This window comes from Scaptodrosophila lebanonensis, unplaced genomic scaffold (genome assembly GCF_003285725.1).
Source record: "Scaptodrosophila lebanonensis strain 11010-0011.00,11010-0021.00 unplaced genomic scaffold, SlebRS2 tig00000043-arrow-pilon, whole genome shotgun sequence".
NCBI classification, from domain to species: Eukaryota; Metazoa; Arthropoda; class Insecta; order Diptera; family Drosophilidae; genus Scaptodrosophila; species Scaptodrosophila lebanonensis.
In genome coordinates this window covers 11021871-11029665 of record NW_022060545.1, presented here as the reverse complement: position 1 = coordinate 11029665, position 7795 = coordinate 11021871, and the positions used below count along the sequence as shown (strand labels likewise).

The following is a 7795-nucleotide window of genomic DNA, read 5'->3' as shown; positions in this document are numbered from 1 at the left end:
TATGAATTTCAATCTTCAGCCATAACCAACACTGAGAATATGTTATTGATAAATTTAAATATGCGGATATACAGAAAAAATATATAAAAATTCTTTCGAGATGTTTTTAATAAACGTAAGATATCTTTTAAGTTATATCTAAATATATATTTAATATAATATTTAATTTACAGACCATGTAGCATGTATATAGTTTTGGACACGCGAAAGAACTAATCAAGAATTTTTGAACGAAAGCATGTTTAGAATTGAAGTATTCATGAAAATAATATAAAAATGTTGGTCAAATTATTTAATGAAATCTTTTCATAGTATGTATATAAGTGGATTTATAAATTGATTCATTAATAAATTGATATGTAATGTATTTATAATGTCAATTCTAGGCAGAATATTCATGTTGAAATAAATAAGCTCCAATATGTTGCATTATAGAATTTATAGTACAGTAATCATTTGTTCAAAACTGATTATTTAAATTTATTATTATTGACAAATTAATTAACAAATTAATAAACATGTTAATCCATTTTATCTCCACTTGAACACCCTATTAAGAATATATCTTACGAATGATTATTTTTTATGAATCTGTATTTATTATGTGTCTTTTCTACAATTTTAAGTAAGTTTAAAGATTCCAAAACGATTGATATTTATCTTAATGACAAATATTTAATTATTTCAACTATTTCAGTTTGGTGCATTTTAGCTACAAAAATATAAATATCTTTTTAAGCTGAAATTCGAAGTCATGAACGTACCTTAGAAAGTCTAAATACCGAATGTATGTAACAGGCATATAAATAAATGTACAAAGTAATATCCGTCTGTAGATAAACAGTTATAGCGGAGAAGGGATGGGTACAGGACTCTTTTATTTGGACACATTTTATTCACAATTTCTTCTTCAATTAAGCTTCCTATCGTCCTAGAAATTAAGGAAAATGCAAGTCGTTTTCGGTTAGTGTAGGCAACGTGGCTTGTTATCGCCTGCTGATTAGATAGGCAACTGGAAATTTGACTGACGATTAAATAAGCGTGGCGAGTTGGTGAATTACCTAAACGCAACTGTTTATATAATAACGATTTCGTTATTTTTTTTGGCGCGTATTATATCACAGGCGACGCGTCTTCCATGAGCGGAAATGAAGGAGCACGCAAATGCCATAAAAAATGTTCACAGTTGAGAAATAAATAAAACAACAAAGAATGAGCATTTCCGATTTATATGGCAGCAACAATAAAACAAAATTCTTTAACTGATGTTGTTGTTTTGCTGTTTTTGCTGTTGGCTTTGTTGACCGTTGGCATGACTTGGCCGGCCTCAGCTGAACGCCTTGATTTATCATCGCCCGTGGAAAGAGACGTGCAGTTCAGCTGAATGCAGCCTGCACGCCAAAAGGAAGCGTTAATTGTGCACATGTTGCAGTTGCACCAACATACACACACACACACTGTTGCATTGGCCTAATTTTAAAATCGGGATCTTTATCGCGCTCACATTCAACGTAATAACTTCTGCAAAACGGAGAACAAAAAATAAAGCGGCAAGACAGAATCGCATAAAACGCGAAAAGTGCAGCAAATTGTGGCAGCTGCAACATCATTTTTGTTTCGCTTCTTCCTCCTTTTTGATTCCACCAAGCTTTTGTTGCCCGCGTTTACCGTTCGTTGGAGGGCGCAAGTGACTAATGTGAGCTCAGTTGAGCTGAGTTGAGCTGCAGCAAAAGGAAATTGTAGCCGACAATATAATCAGACTTTAATTGTCATTCTACATACAACGATATAAGACAACAGTAACAGCAGCACCAGCACCAGCAGCAACAACAACAACAACTACAACAGCCAGTGTAGTACAACAACATCAACGTGACAATCAAATCACTTGCCTGACTTGCCGTAGATTAAAAATTTATATAACAAGTCATGGCACAAAATTAAAATGAAATTTAAGTAAAGGTTAACAGTAGGTGGGCTTAAAATCACATGGCATTGGGAATGACCTGCTAGAGGTCGATTTGTGAGCTTAAAGAGCTTTTGCGGCACTATTCAATACATATCTTTAAGAAATACTATTCAGTGTGAGTTTTTTCCTAAAATTATTCGACCTTCTAGAACCAACATCGAGTAATCAGATTTCAATTTTTGTGGATTTCGCCTATATATTGGGATTACTTGACTTACACAAATATTTAAACTTTAAAAAATAAGATCGTTTAATGCGCACAAATAATTTCCAATGAACTTCTTAAAAAATGTATAATTTCTTAATTATGTTAAAAAAAATGTATATTTTTCTACAAATTAACCTGAAAGTACAAATCTTGTAGGACAAGTCTAAAAAGATATGGAAAATATCGCTTCTGCTTTAAATCCATAGTATCAGGAGTTTAAAAAATTCCAGTACTTGAAATTAATTTAAAATAGTTGTATTTTGGAATTGTAGTAAAAAGATGTATTTAAACAAAATTTTATAATTATTCTAAACCTTTGAAATTGATTGAAATAATTACTTCTTTGCATAAAAGCCCAAATTTCATATTTATTTGTTAATGTTTCCTATTTTTATTCCACCCGTTTCTTCATAACACAAATATCTACAATAAATATAAAAAAATAATTCAGATCATATATATATTTTTGCTAAACGATAAAAGCCAAATATTTTTAAAATATAGGAAGAAAACAGTCTGCTCTTTCTTTAAATATATGCATTGTTTTTAAGAAAAATACTTTTATATAATAAGCTATTTCTATTAAAACAATGAAAACATTCTCCTTTTACTCAGTTGAATAAAATTTTAAAAGTTTTAAAATAATAATATGACGAATTAGTACAACAAATTAGTATGTCCTTGGAACTGTAAAAGACATTTAGTATTGTAAATTACTCACAGACTCTCAAAGAAAACTGTTCCCTTAAGAATGTCTAAATAGATTTTTTTTTGTGCCATTTTCACGCCACGAACAAAATTTTGCAACCCTTTCTGCCAACTCTGCTAATATTCCAAAATTAAAAGCTTCTATTTCGGACCAATCCACTGAACTGAAACTCCCTCTAGGGTAGAGCGCAAAACTCTCACACTCGCACACACACACACACACACACCTGGAAACAGCCAGCCCAATGAACTTTGTGAAGCGCAACGAAATGTTGGCAGGTTGGCAAAGCTAAAAGGACGCGCAAAAAAGTACACCTGTGCCGTTTTTTATGAGAACAACAACAACAACAACAAGAAGAAGAGCCGCAGCAACAAAAGCAAAAAAAATAAGACAAAGACAACAGAGAAAAAATGGCGAAAAAAGCAAGAAAATGACAACAGAGGCAAACGGCAATGGCAAACGGTGACTAAAAAACGCGCGCATTGTTGTAGTTGTTGTTGTGCATGAGTGTGCGAGTGTGCAGTGTGTGTGTGTATGTGTGTGTGTGTGAGTCAGCTTTTACATAGCCAGGGAACGACAGCATAACTTACATGCGGCAAGAGCAGCAACAACAACCACAGAACCAGCACCGGCAATAAAGTCAGAAGTGAGTGTCCTTTACATTTTTTTTGCTGCCTGGCTGCGCTTCCTGCCTCGTTTGCAGCCGCCCGGACTTGGACTTGGCCAACGCCGCTCATTATACAGTCAAAGACCATAATTATGTGTTGAAGTTTGTAGATGTTTAAAGCAAATGAAAGAACGAAGACGACACAAAAAGTGAAAAACGCCAGCAAGCAAATAAGAAAAAGTAATGCAAGAAGGAGCATAAAATAAAAATGGCAGCAAAGCGAAACTTAAGTGGCAGTGCATGAAGCAGAAGAAGTGCCAAGCATAGAGCAAGGATGTATAATATATATGTGATATATGTACTATAGGGAACAAAAAATCAAAAGAAAGACAATCTATGCATATTTGATGCTCTGTAAGTGCGATCGCAAAGAGGACAAACGGGCAAGAATTCATTTTACTTTATTCTTACGGAAAATGTGAAAATGTTACAATGTTGTACGCCGTAATAGTTTCAAGGGTTCTGAATGTTCGTAGTTATGATATAAAAATGAGGAGATAACAAAAAATTCCTTACTAAATTGGCAATTCTGCGAATGCTTTGAAAATATATTATTAAAGAACCAACTGTCTTAATTAAATAAGAGAAAGCTTTTACTTATTAATACAAAATTATCTTACGACTTGTTCTAAGTCTATATATGCCCCAGATCTGCACACATAATATCTTAAAAGTAGGCATTTTTTTAAACCTCAAAAAAGTCAATGGAATACATTTTGGAAATATGTTTTAAATTAAATTAAAAATGCTTCAAAAATAAGTGGTACAAAACGAAACGAATGAAATATAATTTTGGAAAAAGAAGCACTCTAGTCCACCACTTCACGATCCCATTTGTCATCATTATATTTTGTTTTGTTAACTACGAGTACAACTGATGCATAAATAATTCTTAACTGAACTAAATCTTGCGTTGAGCTGCAATTTTTAGGGCCCTTAAATGGAAAGGATATATATGTTTTAAGTTTGGAAGAAACAACTGAATGATCCTTGCCGCAAATCATTAACAGCTATAAAAACTCTTCTTTTCCACGATATTAAGCAAATTGTTGTTTTAAAAAAACCAAAGTATTCTAATATTAACTCAAATACCACCACTTCTAAAATATTTGTACATTTCTCTGCTCATCATTGGCTCCACTAATCAGTTTGTATCTTTTCATTACAGCTTTCAACCAAAGGATTTGAGGATAAACACAACAACAATAACAACAATATTTCCGGCATATGAAATTTAAAGAGAAAATACAATTTTGCAAACGAAATTTCTTTTGGCTCATAATCAAAATTAAATTTAAATTGAAACCAAAAATAGTAAAACACACATTACAGCAACAAGAAATGCATTAAATTAAATGAAAATAACATTATTATATATAGAAAAGCAACATAATTCTAATATAACTTAATTATAAAAACATCAACAACAACAAAAAACGCGAGCACTAATGTTAAATTAATTTATAAGCAGACCTAACAAACAAACAAACGGAAGACAAAGATTACTACGATTAAGCATTAAATATTAGGCATTATATTAAATATTAATATTTAACAACAACAAAAACAAATCGACAACAAATCAACAAACAAACAACCAACAAATTTTAATTTTCAACTAAACAGCAACGCAACTATTTTTATACATATACAAATATTAACAAACAAATCAAATTTAAAGCAAAAGCCAGAGTACAAAATTCATCGTAAAGCAACAACATAATTAAATCAACACCCAACAACAAATATTCACGCATGTTATAAGCAACAGCAATAACAACAACATCAACAACAAATATATAATTAACACAACGCATACAAATTTACAAAAAAAATAAAAAATAAATTAATTAAAGAAGTCTGAGCGAAAAGTTAAAGGAGAAACAAAACAAATTGCATATTCAAATCATAAATAAAATAAAGTAAAACAAAACAAAACAAAACAAAACAAAAACTTAATAAGTGAACGTTTTCATAGCTGCCGTTTTTACAAATTACAACAAACACCAAAAACAACAAGAACAACAACAACAACAAATATATACAATTATATATCTTCAACACGAATAAAGTACAAAATTTGAATTTTCAAACTTACAAATTTTTAAAAACAATTTAATAGTAGCACTTTACAAGCAAACGCAGAAGCAACAAATAAACGACAAAATAGTTGTAAGCAATTTATATACAAGCATATATATATATATTGATATAGATATATATACATATAAAACTATATAGCAAGCATACATATATAAAGCGCCCAAGCAATTCGCAATACAAATACAAATTTTAAATAAATCTTAAGCGCACGCAAAACCAGTGAGTTCAAAATATAAATACAAATCTTTGTAGTATCGCGTTTTACACAACTAAAGCAAAATAATTTATTGCAAAAACGATTTAATAACAAATTACAACAACTTGCATCAAATTACAAATTACAAATTTTTGAAACTACCTCAAGCAGTGAGCAAACAAACAAGTGTACAAAAATTTATATAAACGAATAAATTTCATAATTAACAATTAACAATTAACAAAAGCAAACTACAGGCAAACAACAAAATTAAGGTGTGAACAATTGAAGGCAACTGCGCAGCCATGCGAGTCTGCGTCCTTAAATGGCGTCTTCAATAATAGCACAGAGCAGCGGGGGCACAGTTGATACCTCATCGGGAGCATTGCAGGCCAATTCCGCCTCCTCCGCATCCTTTGCGAGCGTCAATTTGCATAACACGCCGCTCAACCAGCTGAGCAGTCTCAGTCAACAGCTGACGGCCGTAGCAGCCAGCTCGGGCACGCCCACGGCCGCCTCCTATCACCATCATCCTCATCATCATCACCAATATCAGCAGCACTACCAGCAACACTATCAGCAACACCAGCAGCAGCAGCAGCAGCATCAGCAACTGTCACAGCAGCAACAGTTGCAGGCAGAGCAGCAGCAGCAGCAGCAACATTGGGAATACTATGCGCGGCAGCAGCAGTCAACGGCCTCCACCGGCAACAACAATAACAACAACAACAACAACGATCCGGGTGGCACTACAACGGTTGCAGCACCACTTGGCAGCAACAGCAACCACAGCAATCATGCTGCTGCTGGTAGCAACAGCAGCAACAGCAACAACAATGGCCACAGCCAGCAGCTTGGACAGCAGCATAGCAACGATACCGTTTCCGTTTCCGCCGCCGCCACCCCAGCAGTAGGCGGCACGCAGGCCACAACCACACAAGCACCACAGCAACAGCAACAACAACCACCACAATCTCAAGCGCAAGCTGCAACAGCAGCCCAATCGAACGGCAACAGCAACAGTAATAGCAACAGCAACGGCAGCTATACACGTCCCTGGGAAATGGAATCCAAGGATAATACGCCATCGCAACCGCATCCACCACCAACCGCCAAAAGCGGATTCGAGCCCTTCTCGAAGCTGCCCTCGTTCCAGAGTCAATTCCACGGCTTCAACGATCAGCTGTTGCCCGACGGTACACCTCTGGGAGCCGCCAGCGCCCTGCCACCGGGCATGAGTGCCCTTCAAACGGTGGCCATGTCGCCGGCCAGTATTTCGGTTAGCTCGCCGGGCATGATGAGCGTCGGTTCACCGCTCACTCAACTCCCAGGCATGCAGGCCAGCATTACGCCGCCATCGGGCAGTTTTACGCCACTGGGCGCACCACCGCCGCCCCCCAATGCCTTTCATCACCATGCGTTGAATCCGCATGCACATCATCGGGCCACGGCCGGTTATCCGTTAGTGCCGCCGCCGAGCGCAGCTGCCGCTGTAGCCTATGGTGCTGCCACGCCCACTGTCGACCATTTGCAGCTCTATCAGCCACCGCTGGGCACAGGTTTTGCACCGCTCAGTGGCAAGAAGGACACCAGTCTTGCCGCTGCAGACTATGACATGCTAACTGCTAGCGGCGGCATGTTGGGCCTGAAGAAGGACACGAACAGCACGAATGACTTTGATCTCAGCACTGGTCTGGCCAGTGGACAGACGCAGGTGCAGTCGATAGGTGGGGCTAGACTTACGCCCATGGGCATGCACACGCCCACTTCGTACGATGGCAACAGCAACAGTTTTCCGCACGCCAGTAGCACGGGCTCGCATACTCCGCACACCACCACACAGCCGCATACGCCAACGCCCACCACGACCACGCCCATCAAGGTGGAGAAACTGCTGCAGTCGCCCATTGCGCGGGTGGACGCGAGAAAGAAGGAGCGGCGGA

The 7795-nt window shown here is 36.7% G+C and overlaps 1 long non-coding RNA gene across 1 annotated transcript; it reads left to right on the top strand.

Annotated features, from left to right (window-relative positions):
* The first annotated feature begins 4343 nt into the window (after positions 1 to 4343).
* Positions 4344 to 5692, top strand: LOC115623173. The gene is made up of 3 exons (XR_003995381.1): positions 4344 to 4621; positions 4722 to 4867; positions 5676 to 5692. It is a non-coding gene; the product is annotated as an uncharacterized LOC115623173 (long non-coding RNA).
* Positions 5693 to 7795: the final 2103 nt, after the last annotated feature.